The sequence below is a fragment of the Danio rerio genome, chromosome 25 (assembly GCF_052040795.2).
Source record: "Danio rerio strain M-AB ecotype USA chromosome 25, GRCz13ab, whole genome shotgun sequence".
Classification (NCBI taxonomy): domain Eukaryota; kingdom Metazoa; phylum Chordata; class Actinopteri; order Cypriniformes; family Danionidae; genus Danio; species Danio rerio.
Genome location: NC_141045.1, coordinates 3,573,763 through 3,598,134, shown reverse-complemented (window position 1 = coordinate 3,598,134; position 24,372 = coordinate 3,573,763). Strand labels below are relative to the sequence as shown.

At 37.1% G+C, this 24,372-nt stretch overlaps 1 protein-coding gene and 1 long non-coding RNA gene across 19 annotated transcripts in view; both read right to left on the bottom strand.

Moving 5' to 3' along the window:
• The window catches only part of neo1b (neogenin 1b), a 301,615-nt gene that overhangs the window by 250,790 nt on the left and 26,453 nt on the right, over positions 1 to 24,372 (bottom strand). The window lies entirely within an intron of this gene.
• Positions 480 to 3,018, bottom strand: LOC147830744 (uncharacterized). The gene is made up of 2 exons (XR_015526169.1): positions 1,447 to 3,018; positions 480 to 1,361 (listed from the first exon to the last, which is right to left on the bottom strand). It is a non-coding gene; the product is annotated as an uncharacterized LOC147830744 (long non-coding RNA).

The following is a 24,372-nucleotide window of genomic DNA, read 5'->3' as shown; positions in this document are numbered from 1 at the left end:
GGTTTCCTCCAAGTGCTCCGGCTTCCCCCCAAGTCCAAAGACATGCGGTACAGGGGATTTGGGTAAGTTAAATTGTCTGTAGTGTATGAGTGTGTATAGATGCTTCCCAGAAATGGGTTGCAGCAGGAAGGGCATCTGCTGCGTAAAACATGTGCTGGATAACTTGGTGGTTCATTCCGCTGTGTCAACCCCAGATTAATAAAGGCACTAAGCCGAAAAGAAAATGAATGAATGAATAAACTTCACTTATGGCTCGTTTCCATTGACTGGTACAGTACGGTACGGTTCGGGTCGGTACGGGTCACCTTTATCAGGCTTGCATTTCCACCACAAAGGGTACCCTTTTTGGTGGGCGTGGTGTGTGACAAAGTTTAAGTCGACGTCAGGCTCGCTCGAATAAATGTCTACAGTAAGGCTGTACGGGTCGTTCACATATAATGAGCAGCACTTCTCACAAAACAGATGCTTTATACACCTAAATACTTGTTTATTACTAACTTTTCTATGAACAGGAGTTGATTATACCTGCAGATAAGAACCAGTGCAAAATAGGCTACTAACGTCTGTAATTATATAAAATAAGTACATAAATGCAACATATATGAACACATACAGCCCCTTAGTCTCCGATATATTATTAATTACAGAAAAAACTACAGACATCATACATTTAGTACTTATTTGAGTTCAATAACACACGCAATAGAGCCCACAGTCAGCGCAAACCTCTCATCTGTGTCTGTAATCTTCACCAGCACATGCAAACTCTGTTATTTTGTCATTTCCATTTCATAATAGTCCAAAAGGCAAAGATAAACATGGCAGTTTGATTCAGGTTGTTAAACACTTTTGCTCCTGTGTTTTGCCGGGTTTCTCCTTTTTTTCCCGCGCTTGTCTTTTTCTTTCTGAATGGATCAGATGACAGAGACACTTCTACAATCACGTAACGTTACACATTATTATCATCAGCTCAAGAACTTTCTTAAATCAAATATAGACGCGATCGTGCGCTCCCGGAAGAAAGCGAATACCGCTCGCACTTTTAGACGGGCTCGTAAAGCAACAAGACACGGCAGATTTTGTTCTTTCTTGACTGTTCATCAAGACGACGACACGGTTTGTTTAAGCCAGGGTCATCCATGGCTGGTTGTTTTATGCATATAGTAACGTTATATCTATGTAATCTCTCGGCTGTGTATTAGAACATGGCGGATCCTTTGTTTACATTCTGTCCAGCTCCACGAGCTCATGACGTATCTCTGTATCCAATCGGCGTTCGGCTGTGCGTGTAGCTCCACCTTTTGGTACCCTTTTTCGTTTTTGGGACCCTTTCGAAAGGGGCCTGAAAAAGTGGTACGGTACTGTTTGGTTCGGTACGCTTATTGACAGTGGAAACGGCCATAAAAGCATACCAAGCCGAACTGTACCGTACCACACAGTGGAAACGGGCCATTCATTTCCTCAATATCTGCAAACATACTATGGTATTTTAATGATTTAGAACTGTTGCCAAAAACTGACACAGAGCATCTTTAAGACCACTGAAGTAAAGTGAAAACCCGATGAAATAATTCCCCTGTACTCTAATTTCAATTCCCATCACATATGAACGATTTAAACAGATTCACAGCAATCAAATGCCATGGACTCAAACTTTGACAGCTATGGTGAACCGGAGCATACAGTAGCAGAACAAATGACTTCTTAAAACCCCATAACGACTTGACAGAGGGAGCGCCAGCCAATTCAATCACGTATAATAAATTAGATGTAGCTATATTAGCAGGGAAGGCGGGCCAGGAGCTGAAAGGACAATCATTTATTGTGTGACAGGTTGTCAAGGACCCGAGAGGAGCGCGTGTTTTCTTGAACACGCGGGCCCATTTCTCCTGGCCTGTCTGAGGCTGGGTTATTAATTAGCACTGAATGGAGAGTTAATAGGCGCTCTGAGTGAACTCTTCTGGCGTAGCCATGGTGACCCAAAGCTCAAAGAGTAGCCCAAGACGGCATCTATAAGGAAAGTTGTTCGCAGAAAGGCAATAAAGATCCAGCCAGCGACAGAATAACAGCAGCACGCGGCAGGGGTCTTCATTAGGAGCTGAGACTTCAAGTGCACCACTGGAATCCATCTTAAATAAAGCATCACAACTGGTCTCAGATCAGACAACAACAAAGAGCAACTTCTATTGATTCTGGAGAGTTTCTGGAAACATCCAAGCGATCTTAAAGTATGAAACAAAACGGCAATTACCTACTGACGCAACTATATTTAATTTATATACATATAAACGAAGACTTCAGGACAAATATGCAAGACTCTTCCTCAACCTAGATTCAGAGAAGTGGAGTTTTTTTTCCACTGAGGACTGCGTGTATAATTCATCCTCAAATAAATAAACCAGGGGCAACAGCGCAGCCGAAGGGCCCCAGATAGCTTAGCGCATATCAAAGCAAACATTAGACCCAGAAACACCCGGCGAGTGTTTCTGCAGCGTGCTGGAAATGGAGACGTACACATCCAACCTGTCTGGATCGATGTTTGGGGTGAATCACACCTGGACAAATGTGATCGTGTGTCAAAGCACAACTGGCAGTTTCCTACAACGGCATGGCGAATTGGAAATATGATTATGGAAACGCTAGGCTGAGCGCTCGTGGGTTTTCATGCTTTCTTTGCATGCATCGTTTACACAGCACATCGCAACGGATCATTTGATGTATGATTTGGAAATGTGCAATGAATACCAGTGGGAACAGCTATAGAGTGGGATTTTAATGTGCTATGCTTACCAACATCCATTAGCCATGCTAGTAAAAAAAGCATGCACAATATTCTCTAAACACACACAAAAAACTGTTACATGCACTTTTAAATCAATTATAAGGTTATTTTGAGCGAGGGGTTTCTAAATCCAAGTAACACACTAAATAAACAAATGAGTTAATCATTCAATGCCCGATTTTAAGTAAGCGGTAAAGGAACTAACATTTCTACACAAATACAAATAGATTTAATTCTGCAAATTTAAATAAACAATGTATTTAATAATGTTGATTTTAAGCTGCTTTAAGGAGAAACAAAAATAAACATGTAATAATAATAATAATAAAAACAAAAACACTATGATTTCAACATGTTTCTGAAATGTATAAACAAAATAATCTAATAATAAAAAATATATAATTATTATTATTAGTAGTAGTAGCTTATTACAACATTATATTATTATTAATCAGCATATTTGTTTTAGTTATAATTTATTATTATTATTATTGCTACTATTACTGATACTATAATTATTACTATTATCAATAATAATAATAATACTCATTTATAATTTTTTATAATTTATTAATTATAACTGATATTTTTATTATTAATACTATCAAGTTTTATTATTATAAATAATTACTATCTTTATTTTTGTAATTTATTATTATTTACTTTTATCATTATTTTCATAATTATAAATTATATTTTTATTATTGCTAATATTATTACTGTACTATAAAGTATTATTATTATAATTATAAACAAAATTTTTTTTGTAATTTATTATTATTTATCGCAGTTGCTGTTATTAATATTAATAATATTATTATTAATAATTTATTTTATCATTATTTTTACAATTTGGCTTATATTTTTATTATTGCTATTATTATTAATATTATTAGTATTATTATTATTATTATTATAAACAATATATTTTTGTAATTTATTATTATTAATCATTGTTTATTTTTATCATTATTTGTTTTATAATTTATGAATTATAATTTATTATTATATAAGTTATTATTATTTTATTATTAAGTATTATTATTAAAAATGACAATAATCTTTATTTTTGTAATTTATTATTATGATGTATTGTTTTATTATTATGATGTATTTTTATTTATTATGATTTATTTTTATTATTATTATTACTTAATACTACTAATAAAAATATTATTAATCATTGTTTATTTTCATCATAATTTATTTATAATTTATTATATTTTTATTATAGCAATATTATTAAGTATTAGTAATATAAATAACAATAATCTTAATTTTTTTTATTTTATTATTATTTATTGTAATTGCTATTATTATTAATCTATTTTATCATTACTTTTATAATTAATAATTTTCATAATTGCTATTATTGCTAAGTATTACAAGTATAAATAGGAAAAATCTCATATTAAATATTATTATTATTTACAGCCATTGCTATTACTACTATTATTATATTATTATAATCATCATCGGTAATCTTCTACCAAACAGTCCTTTAGCTCAGCTCCAAGTTGTTTGCAGTTGCCAAAATAGCTTCAAAGTGGCTTCTCCTATCAGACTTTACAAGCGGAACCATCCGTTTTATAATGGATAAATATTTTATCCATTTACTCTGGAATCTGACAGAACGTTCCAGAGCGCCGACATCAAGCGGCTCATCAGAATTCAGCTCATGGCCACGGACACAGCGCTCTGAAATAAGGGTCAGTCCATCTCAAGCGAAACAGAACGACACACACACACACACACACACACGCACACAGACGTCTGAGATACGAGTCTGGCTTCATCTTTCTCTCTCAGAGCTGCTGTTCACTCAAGTGCTTCTTCATGGCGCTCTGAAGCCAGCTCTATTTTCCCAGCGAATGCACACTGCTGGAGAAAACAGGAGGATAAAGAGAAATAGAGATAGAAAGAGAGAGAAAGAGAGGGGGGGAGAGAGAGAGAGAAAGAGAGAGAGAGACAGACATTCTCAGATCCAGCAAACTAGAGTTGATCCTGTGACTTGATGAACTAAAGAAAGGAGCAATCTAATGGTTTGTAGGTGAAGAGAGAAGAATGAGCAGGAGAATGTGGGAAGGGCGGATCGGATGGGTCTCATTTCACTGTTTGTTAGGTAAATGTTCACAGCAAACTGTTCAACTCCATCTAGAAGCAGAATACACAGCACGAAGAGAAGAAACATGCTGGAATAAAGCTCTTTCACTGCTTGCACTTTTTACATTTTACTGCTTTTAATATATTAATTGTATGTTTGAAACAATCTCTTTAATCATGAGCAAACTCTTTTTAATAAATATATTTAAATACTACATGATCTATGACAATTGTAAATTTAAATATTACTATTATTATAAAAAATGTGCAGAAAACAAAAATGGAATTTCACAGCATGTACAATACATTTAGAGAGAGAGAGAGACGGATGGAGAGACAGATAGACGGATAAAGAAATGGATAGATGGAACGATTGATCAATAGACATAGGTGGAAGAATAGAAGAATGGATTGATAGAAAGAACGACATAGATAGATAGATAGATAGATAGATAGATAGATAGATAGATAGATAGATAGATAGATAGATAGATAGATAGATAGACAGACAGACAAATAGACGGATAGATAGAACCAGACAGATGAAATCATAGAAAGATAAATAGAATGATAGAAAGAACGAAAGAGCGATAGAACGATACAGATGGAACAAAAAACAGATAGAACAATAGACAGAACGATAGACAGATGGAACGATAGACAGAATGATAGACGGATAGATTGATTGAAAGATGGAAAAATAAATAGAAGGATAGACAAATAGAACGATAGACAGATGGAACAATAGACAGATAGAACGATACAGATGGAACAAAAAACACAGAACAATAGATAGAACGATAGACAGAATGATAGACAGATTGATCGACAGATGGAAAAATGGATAGAATGATAGACAGATAGAAGGATAGACAGATAGAATGATAGACAGATGGAGCAAAAAAACTGATAGAACAATAGATAGAACGATAGACAGATGGAACAACAGACAGATGGAACGATACAGCTGGAACAAAAAACAGATAAAACAATGGATAGAACGATAGAACGAGACAGAATGATAGACAAATAGAACGATCGACAGATGGAAAAATAGATAGAAGGATAGAAAGATAGACAGATGGAACAATAAATAGAATGATAGACAGATAGAACGATAGACAGCTGGAACAATAGATAGAATGATAGACAGATGGAACAATAGATAGAATGATAAACAGATGGAACAATAGATAGAATGATGGAATAATAGACAGATAGAACGAAAGACAGAGGGAACAATATATAGAATGATAGACAGATGGAACAATAGATAGAATGATGGAATAATAGACAGATAGAACGAAAGACAGAGGGAACAATATATAGAATGATAGACAGATGGAACAATAGGCAGATAGAAAAATAGACGGAACAAAAGACAGATGAAACAATAGACAGATGGAATGATAGATAGATGGAACAACAAACAGATAGAACAATAGCTAGAACGATAGCCAAACGGAATAATAAACAGACGACAGAATGATAGAACTATAGATAGAACCATAAACCGATAGAACAATAGACAGATAGAACAATAGAACCATAGAAACAAACAGATACAACAATAGACAGAAAGAGCGATAGTACCAGACAGCACCATAGACAGATAGAACGATAGAACCATTGACAGAAAAAACGCATAGACAGATAGGACGATAGACAGAAAGAACGATAGAACCATAGATGGCACCATAGACAGATTGATGGAACGATAGATAAAACGATAGAAGCATAGACAGATAGAACAATAGACAGAAAGGACGATAGGACCAGACAGTTAGAATAATATACAGCTAGAGCGATAGAACCAGACACCACCGTAGACAGATAGAACGATAAATAGAAAGAACCAGACACATAGAACCATAGATAGAACCAGACTGACAGTGAAAAATACATATAGTACTTAATATATGAAAATGTCACAATATTTAATTATTGCCATTACGCTTGCACTTACATTTAACTGTTTTATAGATTAAATAAATATAAACAGAACTTGTTTGTTACAAATGCCTCTACTAGCTGGGCTTCCAGCTAACTCTATCAAGCCTCTTCAACTGCTCCAGAATGCAGCAGCACGAGTTGTCTTCAATGAACCTAAACTAGCACGTGTCACTCCGCTGCTAGTCCGTTTGCACTGGCTGCCAGTTGCTGCTCGCATCAAATTCAAAACTCTGATGTTTGCCTACAAAGTGACTTCTGGCCTAGCACCTTCTTATCTGCACTCACTTCTGCAGATCTATGTGCCCTCCAGAAACTTGCGTTCTGTGAATGAACGTCGCCTCGTGGTTCCATCCCAAAGAGGGAAAAAATCACTTTCGCGAACGCTCACGCTCAATCTGCCCAGTTGGTGGAATGAACTCCCTAACTGCATCAGAACAGCAGAGTCACTCGCTATTTTCAAGAAACGACTAAAAACTCAACTATTTAGTCTCCACTTCACTTCCTAATCTGCAATTGCCTCTTTGAATATCACACTAACTGTACAAAAAAAAAAAAAAAACTACTCACACTTCCCTTCTTAGACTTTACAGACCTGAAACTTGCCTTTAGTACTTATTCATTGTTGCTCTTAGTTGTGTAAATTGCTTCCTTGTCCTCATTTGTAAGTCGCTTTGGATAAAAGCGTCTGCTAAATGACTAAATGTAAATGTAAATGTCTTTAATCATGAAGAAACTTTTTTTAATTAAATAAAATGTTTATATTGAAACACTACATAGTCAATATCTGAACAGTTTCGCATGACACCTAAATATTTCATTAATACTGCTATTATTATACATAAGCAGAGTTATAATGGAAGTAGAGCGGGCCAGTGTTCCACAGGGTTTAAAGCAGAAATCAAGCTCATGAATTGCATTAATAATTCAGCAAAATCCCATTTATTATTTGAGCTGTAAAGTGTCCATTTAGCAGAGGGACTGCTTTTCTAGGTGGCTGAACTTCTGGTTATGCATTACCGCAGAAATTCCTTTGGGAAAGCATTGCGTTCTCGTGTTGCGCAGTTTTGTTGCGAGTAGAAAGCAAGCAGACAAAGTTGTTAGTTGAACATAATTTTTTTTTTTTTTTTTACGTAGGCAGAGTTGTAAAGCAATTCACTTTAGTGGCTGTGCTTTTAAAACAACCCATCACTGTCACAACCACTTCCATCTCATGTAAGCAAAGTTTTCATTTGAATTAAGGATAAAGTGAAAAAGAAGACGGATGAGTCAATTTTCTGCGGCAATCAACGGGAGATGCGGATGCAGTCAATATAGATCTCAACTCGCAATCAAGCAGCAGCGTTTGCTTGAGTCTCCTGAGCTATAAAGGAGCAATCTGAGTGTCCTGAAATCATGAGCGACGTCGTGTGTGTGTGTGTGTGTGTGTGTGTGTGTGTGTGTGTGTGTGTGTTTGTGTGTGTGTGTTTGTGTGTGTGTGTTTGTGTGTGTGTGTGTGTGTGTGTGGGAGGCCTGAAGACTCCTGCTGAGGATCTGAACGCTCTTAAAGTGGGACGTTTACTGAACACCTGCTCTGGTGGTATTAGTGTGTGTGTGTGTGTGTGTGGTCCATCATCATCAGCTGCACCAACACACACATGCGCTATAAGTGGATACTGGTCTGAAAAACAAAACTGTGTGCATTCCTACAGAACAAGAGCAACAAACATGACAGACAGAGGAGTGTAAGAAAACATAATTCCATTAATAATAATATTCAATTATAATAATATATATTTTAAAGGCATCTTGACAATTTTTTTTAAATACACTAATTTAGGCACCGCATATGTATTAAAAATATAAAACAATTCACTAAAATAAAACTAATAATGTTGTAATTCTTTAATAGTTTAATTTAAATGAAACAAAATAAGAAAATTAAGAAAAATATATAAACAATTTCAAATTCCAATTTAGACATGAGCTTTATAAATAAATAAAATAATTATAAATACATATGTAATAATTTTCGTAATCTAATTTAGGCATCTCACATAAAAAATAACTTATTTATTTTTAGTGCATTTATAATTACTGTATATATAAATTGATAACTCGTTTATAAAAGTTTTTCTAATAAATAAAATGAATATCAATAATATACAATTATTTTAAACAGCAATGTTGACAAGAAATACATATTTAACACTAAATACACTAATTTAGGCACCTCATGTATCAAAAATATTTAAATTCAAAAAAGAAAATCCAATAATGGTGTATTTAAATAAAATAACTAAAATTAAATAAGAAAAAATTACAAACGATTTAAGTTAAAATTTAGACATGAGCTTTAAAAATAAATGAAATAAAAAACAAATAATAAATAATATGTAATCAATTTTGTAATCTAATTTAGCGGTCGCATATCAATAAAAAAACTAATGAATTTTTAGTGCATTTATAATTTCTGTACGTATAAATAAAATTTTTTAAAATTCATTAATTTCTTCATTTATAATAAAAAAAGTTTTAAAATGATTAAAGATTTAAAATGAATATCAATAATTTACGATTATTTTAAAAAGCCATCTTAACAAAAAAAAAAAAACACTAATTTAGGCAACATACGTCTTAAAATAATGTAAAATTCATGAAAGAAATGCACTGAAATAACATTTTTCACATTTTTCTAATAGACAAATACATCAACAAAAGTGATATTTACTACAGTTTTTTTCCATTATAATCAACTGTTTCTTTCTTTGAATAAACACTGTAGCATAAATATCACAACATAAACTAAAACATGTACTTTCCCCCCATTCATTTCAATTAAAAACACAGTTTTTTGTTGTGCTGGGCCAAAGCAAATGCCACAAAAATATGGCTTTAATCTCAATTTTGATCCCAAGGCAAAAACATGTACCATGCTTTACTGCATAAAGCGAAGAACAAGATTTCTAAATACAGCTTAAAACTTTACTGCATAAAGAAAGTGAAGGCCAAGATTTCTGAAATAAGGTCTAAATTCTACTATAGGCCTCTCACAAAGCCATCATATAACAGCATGTAGCACACAAGTCTTGTATATACACACTTCTAAGATATTTTTCAGTAAGTCTCCAGTCTGTGCGTCTCCAGAGGCAGCGAGTGATGTTTCTCGGCTCTGTGTACACATACAGAAACCCCCACATGCGCAGGCTCTTTTAAAGCCGGCCTTTTCCCATTGATTTAGGGGCCTGTGTTTTGAAGAGGAAAGGGGCGGTGGTGGAGGACGGGTTTACACCCAACATCTCCACAGCAAAGAGCGAGAAGCTGACAGACAAAAGACCAAACGCACCACAGCCAACCTGCTGAACAAACTGGACACGCAGAGATTTAACCTGACCATAGCAAACAGTCTGTACATCTCCACGGATTAGGGAAGCAGGGATCTGACTACTTAAAGAAACACTCTACTTAAACAAAACAGGCTCATTTTACAGCTCTCCTAGAGGTAAACAGATGAGTTTTACCATTTTTGAATGCATTAAGGCAATCTTTGGGTTTGGTGGAAGCACTGTTAGATCAGTCAATCAGATTAGACCATTAGTATCTTGCTAGAAAATGGCCAAAGAGTTTGAATAATTGTCTTATTTAGACTCTTAAAGACAGCCTCCTGCATCTATACATGAACATTATTCTTGCTAAATGTTTAATAACTTTTGATCTGCTGATCTGATCTGTTTCCCAGAGTTGGGTTGCAGCTGGAAGGGCATCGGCCGCTTAAAAAAAACATGCTGGATAAGTTGGCGGCTTATTCCGCTGTGGCGAACCCAGATTAATCAAGGGACCAAGCCGAAAAGAAAATGAATGAATGATCCGATCTGTACACTGTAAAAATGCAGGGTCCCACACAATCGATTTGTGTTGGGGGAACATGAAAAAATTAAGTTAACTTATTAGTTTTTACAAACTTAACCAGTTTAACTGCTGTTATTTGGGGATTTCCGCCTGGATTTTGCCTACTCAAATTTAGAAGCTTCCCAAATCCACATGCAGAGGTGTAAATGCAAAAATTTGGTATCATTTTAAAGAAAACCCTTTGAATTTTCATAAAACACTATTGAAAGTGTTTAAAATATCTGAATATGTCATCTGTGTTATAATAAACACCTAAAAAAGAAACACTTTTTCTATTTTTTTTTATAAACTCAAAATTGAAAGTGTCTCTTTTAGGTTCTGTGTGGTCTAGCGTGCTGTAATTAATTTTGGTGGTTCCTGCACATGTCTGTAATCATATGAAAAAAAGAAAAATGTCTCCACCATAATCTATGCAGAAGTTATTGTATTCCAGCTGATGAGAGGTGCTGTACAAGCCACAGGGAGCGATCATTGTTTACATATTTCACTATTCTTTTGTTTGATCAAACATAATTCACTGTGTATGGACCACGTCAGACATATAAAAGGATTAATTATGCACATCAGCTCAAAAACAGAGGAGAAATGGCCCTGAAGCGCACAGCATAAGGTAAGAGATGACAGCTGTCTGAGCTATCTGGGGCTGCTTATTGATCATAAATGTATTGTTTTCACCTCTGCGCCATGGAAACACTACGATTCATTGGGCAACTGTTTGGAATATGAATATAATTCAGTAAAAAGAATGCTAGAACCTATGAACACCGGCAAGAGCTTTCATTTGAGCTATAACTTGCACATGTGTCATATGAAAATGAACCAATGTTCAATACCCAGCTCAGGTATCCAAAATACTGTGTATTTAAGTGTAAATAACTTTTGTACAGTAAAATAAAAACCAAAGTGATGCATATGTGAATAAAATATAGATTCTACACTTTCAAACGAAACCACTAAAGCGGGTCTGGATGCAATGCTAGCCCTTTAAATCTTAAAGCAAAAGTCGATGACGTCAAAGACCCGGTACCAGGTCCACAGTTTAACTGGTTACGTAGACTGAACATAAGCAATCAAATTGTCAGATAAAAAAAACCCTTAAGAATGTTGCTTCAGATCTTTTAAATAAGTAGTTTGAACAAACAAGCAGCATTTTTTTTCCCAAGTGTACCATATAAAAAGTGGCAAAAAGAAGATATTGTGATGAAATGTGACTAATCAGAGGCTTCATAGTGAGTAGGTCACACTATCACATTGACAACACTGATCTGTCTAAAAAGAATCAACGTGATTTGCACAAATCAGACATGGTTGTTAAATTGTCATTGAACAGTCGCAGGTGATATTAGGCATGTATATGCCCGTGTGAAATGTCATATTCTCCTGTTAAAAATTATATGACACGATGTTGACTGCTAAAAAAAAATTATAATAATGCAGGCCATTCAGGTCCCACAGAAAAAGCTCTAGGGCTTTAAGTGTTAAAGCTTGATTTTTTTAGAGTTACATTGTGTACTAAGACTGACAGAAACTGAAAAGTTGATTACTTATAGCCCAATGTGGCTAGGAACTATGCTCCAGTGCTTAATTTGTGAATTGTAACAGATCCTGCATGCTACCCAAGGATGTAGAGGTTTCATGCTTGAAAATGGAGAGCAGGGGCAGGTGGGAGGACGGAGAGGGGGATGAATAGCGGGGCGTTGTTGCAGAAAAAGTGAATAGCCGGGGCGGGGGTTGAAAGTGAAATTGAACAGCAAACGGGGAGGAAGACGAGTGAGGAGGGGAATCAGTAAAATGAGGTGCTATGCTCTCATTCTCTCATAATAATCAGCTGCAATGATATTGCACATCGCCTGAAAAACTCCATAATGCAAGATTTTTAGTTGCTGAAATATCATCCCATAACATCATTGTGCCTGCTACAGCCATGGTACTGCAGCAAAGTTCAGCAAAACTGTCCTATAAATGAAATCTGGTTATTTTACTGCCTTATGCGTTTTAAAATAAGTTAGATATTTAAAGTCTTACTTTGCAATAAAATTCAGTGCATGCCTAATTCGTTCATTTTCCTTCAGCTTAGTCCCTTATTAATCAGGGGTCGCCAAAGCCAATGCCTTTCCAGCTGCAACCCGAAACACTGTGACAAACTCTTACACACTCTTACACACTCTTACACACTCTTACACACTCTTACACACACACACGTTTGTTTTTGTGAAAAGTGGGTACATTACATAGGTTTCCATTCATTTTGTACTGTCCAAACAGTATATTATATTGCCTTCACCCAACCCTACCCAACCATCACAGGAGTTAGTGTCCAGTTTTACTCTTATTAAACTCACAAATGTCCTCATATTTCACCTCCTTTTTGTAATACCTGTGTCATACCCATGTCATTATACAGATCTGTGTCCTGATATGTCACAAAAACACGTACACACAGACACACAGGCCAATTTAGTTAATCCAATAACCCTCTAGCGCACGCGTTTGGACTGTGGGGGAAACTGGAGCACCCAGAGGAAACCCATGCCAACATGGGGAGAACATGCAAACTCCAGAGATGCCAACTGACCCAGCTGGGACTCGAACCAGCAACCTCCTTACTTTAAGGCCACAGTGCTAACCACTAAGCCACCGTGCCACTCATTCATCCCTAATTAGTACTGACAATACTGAAATGGCTTCATGTATGATGGATCATCATGACTGAAGTATACTGATCAATCATTATGCATCACACTTCACACCACCCTGGCCAACATCCACCTGTAAGAAAGAAAAACCACTGCGAGGCAAAACAACAAGCCAGTGAATGGCAGTCAGAGATAAGCCGACAGAAACAATGCCAAGACACAAAAACACCAACTCTGCGAGAGCGGTTCATGCTTTAGACCTTGTTTACCTCATATTTAGTGCTGGCGTCATGAAAGAATCGCCAGAGATCAGACCTACAGGCTATCGGCATTAAAACAGAGATGCTTCCGTGAATCTCCAACATTCTTCAAAGACCAAAAAAGGCACCGTGTTATTCTTTAGAACAAAGGCTTTTAAAACAACAACCAATTAACACTCGCACCTCAAAGCGCTCCAGCCCGTGGGGAGCCGACTAATAAAACAAAGTTAATAATACCCACACTTTCTCTGGCCGTCCTGTGTCTGCGCTTCCTACCTGACCGCCATCATTAGCTGGAGAAGGTTAAACGGGATCTAGAAGCGCCGAGCGTCCCCGAGGAACACAAACTGGGTCAATGGTGAATATCAGTTCAATACTCTGCAGGTTTTTTCTTCTTTTCTCCTAATTGTGCTGCCGTCTCTGCGGTTTTGATCCGAGCAATCTTTGATTACTTCTTATTTTCAGGCAAATGTAAATTAATTTCCAACAGCGCAGCGAGCACACATCCTTAATTAAAACACAGCTGAGGCATTAGGAAATAAATAACTGATTCAGAGCAGAACAAGGAAAACAGTAAATTACACACGCAGACACAACATGCTTTCCTCGGCACTTTCACAACTGCAAATTCACCTCGACTGCGCGCGGTTAAGACTCAGAATGGCAAAAGAATGCATTAGTTTAGTGAGGTAATGCACTAGGCAGAAACTACAACAAGAGCTGGAGATGACTGACCTTAAAGTTAGCTGTATAGCATATATAATGCAGGGCTCGAAATTACGACCATTTTGGTCGCATATGCGCCCGAAAATTAATCTATGCGACCTCATAATATATCTGGGAGCATTAGTGTGACTGCAGATAATGGTTGTAGTGCGACCTGTTTTGATTTTTTGTGAAAACGTGCTGAATCGCTCTTCCCTGCCGCTATATTGGTTTATATTAGCTGTCATTCACTCAAGGTTTTCCGCTGTCAGATGACAGGGAAGGAGCTTTTATGACCACGGGAAATGCAAACGGCTGAAGAGTAAAAACTTGAAGCACACAGGTTTGCAAACCCCTAAAGTTGAGGCGCAGATGAGAGTGATCATGACACGTCACGTGGTGAATAATGATCCGCCAGCTGAGATCAATCGAGTACGCGCTTCTTGGAGAAGGTGCCTGAATCTCGATGCGTTGCATTCACTGCGTGTTCCACGCAAATGTCCGCTAAAAGTCAAATCTAATACTGTACATATCATCGCCAAAGAAGCTCGCCTTTACCAAGTTTACACTGAAACTGCGGCTCATAACGAAGACCGGTATTGCGCCGATTGTTAGCGCAAGAATCCTGCTCTGCCTGCTCATAAATTGGGTCGGCTGACTCGCCTGCTTTCCACTAACACAGAAAAATGAAGATCAGCTCAGACTGAACCTTTAAATTGACACAAACTGAAACCAAAACTTTAAAAGAGTGATAGAAGTGAGACTTTACTTACTTTCTTTTGTCTATTCTTTCTTGAGATGTATATTATTTTTGATTTATTTACTGATGACTGCTTTGCAGCTTTCATCATTGAATTGAATGATTTATTATAATCTTTTGTTTGTTTTGTAGCAGAAATATTATTTATTAAATTGACATGCATATATAAACAGCAGTACAAAATCAATATTTCTTACTGCAATGCTTCATTTTTGTTTGATGCAAACTATACAGTTATTTTTCATAAAGTAACAGACTTTTTATAGCAGATAACCTACATTCATGCACATTCAAGGCAGTATCATAATGAGAAATGGAATTCATTGTTACTATTATTGTCATTTTTTATCATCATTAATATTCTATGGCCTAATTAATAGACATTCATTTTGGAATTATTGCACACAAATATCAATGTCTTCACAGCATTAGTTATAGTTGTTTCTGGTTTTTGTCAGTCCTATTAATGTTGTTTTAAAATACAAAAAATCCCTTAAAAAACTATTTGCAGCGGTGCTCATTCATTTTTGGTGGGTGCTCCTAAATTTTTTCTGGTGCTCCTAAAATTTTTTTGGTGCTCCTAAATATTTGAAGTTGGGAGCACCGGTGCTACCAAGTAAAAAAGTAAATTTCGAGCCCGGTAATGGCTTAATACCTGTCTATTATTAAGATATTGGGTGTTTATTAGTACTTATAAAGCACATAGCGTGCATTAGGGCTGTGCAATTAATAGAAAATCCGATCTCGATTTCGCCTTCTAACAATTATGAAAAATCATTAATCGAGATAAACGATTATTGCATCATATACCGCCCCCTTTCCAGTTGTACACGTGTTGATCTTAAAAGCGCGAAAGACCGCATGATTGTGTGCCGCGCACACACAGAATTGAAGCATGCAGTCAGCATTCGGTCTCACTCGCACACTGAGACGAGCAGAGCGCAGTCAGCGCACACATCTAAAGTCATCTTAGCGTGAGCGATTTAATGGTCAAATAGTTGTCGAAACGCGGGGTTTAGTGATTATTTTTGTGTAATAAACAAACGAGTTGAGAATCAAAACAGACGCGAAAGAGAAACTATTAAAGAGACAGCGCGCTATAACCCTTCTGCCGCCTGTTTTTATGATTATTAATCAAACAACAAATGGAGAACATGCCTCTGCTCTTGACTGAAGGACTTTTGTAGGTAAAGTGTTTCTTAAAGTGAAGATGTTTAAAGCACAGTTTGTTTTATATTTTATTCTATTGTATTTATTTCTCTTTCCTTTGCAGGGTGGAAAATAACTGTTTGTATACAGTTGAAGTCTGAATTATTAGCCCTCCTGAATATTAGCAACCCTTTCCCCCCAAATTCTGTTTAATGGAAAGAAGATTTCTGAACATGATAAGTTTAATAACTCTTTTCTAATAACTGATCTGTTTTATCTTTGTCATGACGAGAGCACATAATATCTGACAAGATATTTAAAAAAAACATGCATTCAGATTCAAAGTGTGATTTAAAAGGTTAATTAGTGTTATTAGGCAGGTCATTGTATAACAGTAGTTTCTTCTGCAGACAATCAAAAATGTATTGCTTAAGAGGGCTAATATTACAGACTTGCTTGAAAAAACCTGCTTTTATTCTAGCCAAAATAAAAATAAAAAAGCCTTTCTCCAGAAGAAAAAAAATATAAGAGGAAATACTGATAAAATTCCTTGCTCTGTTAAACATCATTTGGGAAATATTTATTTTTTACAAAATTCTCAGGAGCGCTAATAATTTTGACTTAAACAGTAATCGTTTTGAATAATCGTGATTTCAATTATGACCAAAATAATCGTGATTATGATTTTTCCCAAAATCAAGCAGCCCTAGCGTGCATGATCTTATACTACATCATAGCTTTCCCTGTTGTTGTCTGTTGGAAGGAATGCGTCAATACAGCCGCCATTTTAGTACAGGGTAGCGCTCCTTTGAAATGAACGCAGGACCAAGCTGCAGTGGAGGACTTTGGACTTTTAATTTTAGCTTTAATTCTTTTCCTTTCAATTTTGTTAACTGTAACTTTGCTGGGAAGACGTGAATGGGGCGAATTCTGCATTTGCGGCAAATGAACCGCGTATTCTGCATTGTTCCGCCTCTTGTACTCATGCTTGCATTGATTTAAATACTAAAATATACTGAATTTGCCGTCTGATGTGAACTAAATATAACAGTGTCATTGTTGCCAGCTGTTGATTCGGCATCCCTATCCGCTTGTTAACTGGTGACGTGTTTGTGACGTATGTATACTAGGGTTGGGCATCTAAGCTATAATGCCGATCCGATACGTATCTCGATACAAAGAATACGATCCGATATATTAGCGATACATTTGTGACATATTGCGATGCAACACGATACGATTCACACCCATATCACGATACGATGCGATATTTCAGCACTAACTAATTAGATCAAGTTTATGAGATTATGTGAAAGAGGATGCTGTGCCATTGAATGAGTTTGATTATTTATAAACCAAGCAAAACCAAGACTTTTTTACAAACTGGCTTTTCTCTCAGAGCCAGAGTGTCAGTTTACAGTAGAGGGACATTTTAGAACCTATAGCACATATTATTTAAGTATTTTCAAGATAAACAATGTATAAGTGCAATATATATTAAAAAAATATGTATATATTTGCACTCTTTCAACATAAATAAATTTAGCATTGCACAACAAGAATTGTGATTTAACTTTTCAACTATGAAAACAAGTTTTACAAAGGTATATTTTGCCACTGATTATTCAAAACTTAAGGTTGTGAACTAGCAGTGTTATGCTGCTTTGAAACATCACTGTGACTGTAAACAACAGGCTAATAAAAATATAACAAACCAGCAATCTTCTTGCTGTGAGGTGGTCAAACTACCCACTGTGCCACCGTGACACCCAATTATTTTTATCATTATTATTATTAATATTATTATAATTAAATAAAAATTAACAGGAGGAGGTGTTTAAAACCTTCGTTCTCCGTGACACTAGGCTGAATATCTTTGCAGATGAACAATGCAATAGCATTCGTTATTGGCGTAGAGCGAGCAGAACTGTTGCGCATGGAAAAAAAAACTTGCAATGCTTTTCTCACCACTTTTGGAGCTGGTTGAAGCAGTGTGAAAGCCGGCGAAGCAGAAACACTGGAAGATGCTTTCACAACAACACCGTGGCGCCGCTTCAGATTAGTCGGACTGCCCGCGTATTTTACAGATGCGCGGCACATTTTGCAGATTGCATCTGTCCTGTCATGTCGTCCATCCTTAAATCCATAATGTTGCTTGCCATACTTTAGATTTAAAACTCAGTGGGGAATAAAATGTTTGTTTTGCTTCTCGCGCTTTCTGAGGGCGCTCCACTAGCTTCATCCGCACACCTGATACATTGAGTTGTAGTGTGTGCACATCCGCAAATCCGTTGCTAAGGCTTACTTTATGTAGGTCGATTAAATTATGCGCCAAAAACAGGTTAACAACACTTGTTAATAAATAAAAAATACATTCTATATTAAAAATATAAGCTGTATCTCGGAAAAACCGATGCATCTCGCAAAAACCGATGCATCTCGATTTGCTTCCAAAATTTCATTCATCCTCTGCTGCTCAACCGATGCACTCGCATCGTGCACGCGCATGACCGTGTATCGATACATATCGGTTAATCTTCCCATCCCTAATGTATACTGTTTCCGGGTCCAAGGGGGCTAATATTATAGACTTGCTTGAAAAAACCTGCTTTTAAAACGTGATAATAAACAAATGATTTTATGATTTGTTTGTTCGAATGAATGGCGGGTAGTTTCATTTGAGTTGAGAAATCGTTCGTTTATGATCACGTTTTATTCCTATAACACATTAAAGTTAATTTTACATAAAGTCATAGAGTATACAACAATCTCTGGGCTTGCTGCATAACAAATACAAAAATTTTAACAATTTATAAAACAATAAATCACTTTCTGGCCTTTGGATATTAGGCAAGGACATATATATTGCGATCGTGATTTTCGAAAGCCTTAAATCGCTTTGTAAACGTTTATTATTACCATTTCATGAGTCTCCCCATTCAGTTGAACAGAGCGCTTGGACCCGGAAGCTGCTCCGCGTGACGTCACACCTAACAAGTGGATAACATGCATCACAGAGCGTTCTTGTGTTTTCGTGTGGACAGAGATTTTTTTTAAAAAACAAAAGCAGGAAAAACTTTGTATATAAGAATACCCGTGTTCATGTGGACATGGCCCGAGTTTTAAAAATGTATCCATGCAAGGATGCTTCTTTGGAAAAGACCCAAAAGACATTGTGCTGTCTCAATTTCTTACAGGAAAGAAGCAGAGTCGGGTGGACAGGGACAGAAGAGACTCCCAGGTCCCATTAAAAAGTCCAACTGTATTTCCTTTTCTTATTGTTGGCGCAGGTCAAAGGACTGATCTTCTATCAAAAACAATCTCTAGGTGGAGTCCATGCTGGGTGGATCATGAAGCTTAGGAACTCGCTGTCCATGGCTTCGTTTTCATCTCCATCTCTGTTTTTTATCCTTTATTTCTCATTCGCACCTGTCTGTGACTGCCCCTTCCATTAGAGGCGAACTCTCCTTTTCCACCGCGCTGCTTTTATCTCTTCTCAGCAGGCGCTCAGAGCGGCTTTAAAGAAATGTATGCTCCAACTCTCAGGATGGGAGGCGGGGGGAAAAAAAGAAAAAAAAAACATATCTCTGTCCTCAAAGAGAGCGGAATAAACTACTCAGGAACCGTTAATAAACTGACATCTCTGTTATCTATCACTGTCGTCATGGCAAAATTGCAGCAGGAAAGTAAATTGTTTCTCCAGTGGATAAATCCATCATAACGTTAAAAACAGAGGGAAGAACAATGAAAAAGAGAGAGATCGTAGCTTGAGGGTTTAAAAGGAGGGATTGCATGCGTGTTCGGGCGTGTGGAGAAACTTAGGAAGACCTTGGAGAGCCTTTAACCAAAATACCTACGATTATAAAATTAATTGTAAAGAAGGAATAACACTTCCGGGTTTTAGTGACTCTGAGATGTGTTAAAAGAATAAAAATGAGCCATTATGAGTGGTTTCGTTGATAAAGTTCAAACAATGCTGGATACCATTGTACACTGTAAAAAATTACATGATAAAAAAAAGCCATGACAACATCCACTCATCGGCCACTTTATTAGGTACACCTGTCCAACTGCTTGTTAACAAATTTCTAATCAGCCAATGCAATTTCAATGCATTTAGGCATGTAGACATGGTCAAGACGATCTGCTGCAGTTCAATGCAAGCATCAGAATAGGGAAGACAGGTGATTTAAGTGACTTTGAACGTAGCATGGTTGTTGGTGCAAGTCGGACTGGTTTGGGTATTTCAGAAACTGCTGATTTTGATGCACAACCATCTCTAGGGTTCACAAAGAATGGACCTAAAAAAAAGAAAATATCCAGTGAGCGGCAGTTCTGTGGGCGCAAATGCCTTGTTGATGCCAGAGGTCAGAGGAGAATGGCCAGACTGGTTCCAGCTGATAGAAAGGCAACAGTAACTCAAACGCAGAAGAGCATCTCTGAATGCCCAACACGTCCAACCTTGAGGCGGATGGGCTACAGCAGCAGAAGACCACACCGGGTGCCGCTCCTGTCAGCTAAGAACAGGAAACTGAGGCTACAATTCACACAGACTCACCAAAACTGGACACTAGAAAATTGGAGAAACGTTGTCTGGCCTAATGAGTCCTGATTTCTGCTGCCACATACGGATGGTCGGGTCAGAATTTGGCGTCAACAACATGAAAGCATGGATCCATCCTGCCTTGTATCAATGGTTCAGGCTGCTGGTGGTAGTGTAATGGTGTGGGGGAGATTTTCTTGGCACACTTTAGGTCCATTACTACCAACTGAGCATCATGCCAACGCCACAGTCACCCGAGTATTGTTGCTGATCATGTCCATCCCTTTATGACCACAGTCATCTTCTGATGGCTACTTCCAGCAGGATAACGCACCATGTCATAAAGCGTGAATCATCTCAGACTGGTTTCTTGAACATGACAATGAGTTCACTGTACTCAAAAGGCCTCCACAGTCACCAGGGCTCAATCCGATAGAGCACCTTTGGGATGAGGTGGAAAGAAAGATTGGCATCATGAATGTGCAGCAACTGCATGATGCTATCAGATCTAAATAGTGCAAAATCTCTGAGGAATATTTCCAGCAGCTTGTTGAATCTATGCCACAAAGGATTATCGCAGTTCTGAAGGCAAAAGGGGTCCAACAAAGTACTAGTGTACTAGAAAGGTCTACCTGATAAAGTGTCCAGTGAGTGTATGTTTGTGTTATTTTAACATATTTTAGTAACTTAATCACGTTTTATGCTAAACTAATTCTAACTTGATGATTAAGTCAGCTTATTTGATGCAGGATTACTTGAGAAGTAATACTGGTTTAGCTTAAAAATAGTTTTTTACAGAGTATGGACAAATCAAGCACCTAAAAGTAAAGCTTTATTCACAAAAAAGATAACTACATTAAGTCATTTTAGATCCAATGCTTTAATGTTATGCATTAAAGAGTAAAAGCTGCAAATAATTATTGAAACTGCACAAATAAGAGCTTTAGTGGTTTTGAGAAAGCATGTTTTTACATACAAGTACTAAAGACATCACCTGCAAAAACTGAGGTTATCGGTTTTCTCAAACACACTCTTCATATTCCTTTGGTCTCTCCAACAGAAAGTGACTGACTTGGGTTTAAATGACATGAGTGGGAATAAATTAGATGAGCTATCCCTTTAAGGCCGTTTCACATGACTTGCATCAGAGATTCAGCTCACTTAACACAACAATCACACAAGTCATTTAAACCGCAACATGAAAAGTGTTACATCAGTTATTTGCATACAGTGCGTCCATGATGTTAGTTTGCCCTCCAATACATTTGGGTAGTGCATTGCATGTCATGACTTTGCCAAGTACAATGCGATCCTGGAACATCATTTTCGTTGAAAAATATAATCCACACCTTCACCCCTAAACCCAACCATAACTCTAAATTATTCTCAAAGTCAGAGGGGAATAATAGTTGGATAACAAGCATGTAGAAGTGCATAAACCTAACGGTAAGCCTATCATAAATGGTAAACATATCCTTTCATTTTGATTGGCTGATTGGAATGTTGGTTCAGCATCAACACAGATGTTAATGCAGGAAAATGTCCTACTTGGTCAAATCAGGTTGGTGGAAGCGGATCTCAATCAATATTGATATGTTAGCTTCTCCTTTAATTTATTTTAACATGCAGCATATGCACAGTAATAACAGGGAGTGTTTTTAAATTTTAGCAGCTAACCGGATAAACATTTTTTATCATAAGAGATAAGTGAAACTTGACTCATGAGGAACAGCGAGATGTAATGTCATGAAAACTTCATGTCATGTTTATAGTGGACACATTTATCAGTTATTAATATAATCAAGACTGATCTGTCAAGAAAACGTAAGTATTACGAAGTCAGTCATACGAAATTGTATGGTTTTAAAAGGAGACCTGGCACCCAATCCCACCCCTAAACCCAACCATCATTGTGTGATGAGAAAATCGTACAAGTTAGATCACACGAATTGGCCACTTAATCAAAAAGTTACGAATTGCCGTAAGATTGTGTTGAATCACGGTACTGTTCAAATGACCAGAAAAGTAAATGTCACGCACACTTATGGCATTCTACCTACTTTAGGGCCTACACACACTATGCCATCCGTACCGTGCCCAGGCCCGTTTCCCGGATCGTTTGAGAAGTGTGAGTGCGCTGAATCGGGCTCAAGCACGGTTCACTTGGCCGGCCCTGGCCCGGTTGGAAGAGGTGTGCCTGAGCCCGGATCACTTGGGCTTTGGCGCGGTACGCTTGTGTGTGAGTGCAAAACGCGCCAAAGCCCGAAACTGAAAGCGAGACGTGACTTTTAAGGGACTGTTTCATATGGATTTATTAATCATTCTTACTGTTCAGTGAACGCAGTAACCGCCGTAATTTATTAAAGACGCAAACCCCTCACTGCACGACAGCTGCGCACCTTCAGCAGACCTCCTCATTCCTGCAGCACGAGAGCTTTATGATTGTTTATGAGCGCCAAAAGTGGCGGATCTGTTTGGCGAAATATCTGACTGCGTGTCCCCGCATCCCTAAGGACTGTTTGGCGAAATATTTGACGGCATTTCAAACGACTGAAATGATATAACTAGAGAAATCTCCACTGTGCTGCTGAGTGAGAGAGCGCTTCTCACTGAACAGCGCAGCAGCGATGACGTAAGCGTGCCGAAGCCCGTTAGTGGTGTGAGCGCGGGCCGTCGGGGGAGACGGGAGGGGGGACAAGCGTGCTTTGGCCCGGTTCGAGGCAACTGTCCTAGTGTGAGTACGGCCTTAGTATCTGATGAACAACAAACATTCAACTAAAATGTTAGCTTTATGCAGTAAAGCATAGATCAACATAAGCTTAGATAGATATGCAACATAAGCATTCATCCCTGCATTTGTTCACTTATATCTGTATAATTTAATATACAATGTTTTTTTTGAGTATATTAGATTTTCTTAATAAAGATATTGTTTGTTGAAAAACTTCATCACAGGGATCCATGTTTACCTTGTTTTTGACATAATTGCGGGGTATAAACAGAGTTTGCAACGCATCTGTACACTGTAAAACCCACCTTTATCAAATGAAATAAGTGTAGTTAACTCAAAATTTACTGAAAGTTAATTCTTCTCATTTGAAAAGGAGTTTTTAACTCAGTGTTGGAGGCAATGAGGCAATACCTCATTACTTCATGAGTTCACAGCACTCATATAGATTAGTTTTAACTCGAATGGTTTGAGTTGTCTTAACTTATTGGGTTTTACAGTACTCACTTGGTTTAAGTTCTCATTTATCGGGTTTTACTGTGCTTAAATTGCTCCATTTACTCAAATGGATTAAGTTCACAGCACTCATTAGGATTAGTTTTTGAACTTAAACGGTTTGTTGCAATCAGTTTCCTCAAATGGTTTGAGTTACTTTAACTTGAGTTTTACAGTGTATATATTTTAGCTGCTGTAACACAAGCCACTGATCACACACCCGCACACATAATTTTCCTCCTCATTTGTTGTCGTGATCGTAAACAAACACTTGCGATCGGTTCATGAGATGGGCCAGATTTGAGAGTACCGATGAGTCATAAAATGTGATTATGGGCCAATACAGATCATCGGAACATCTCTAATATGTATA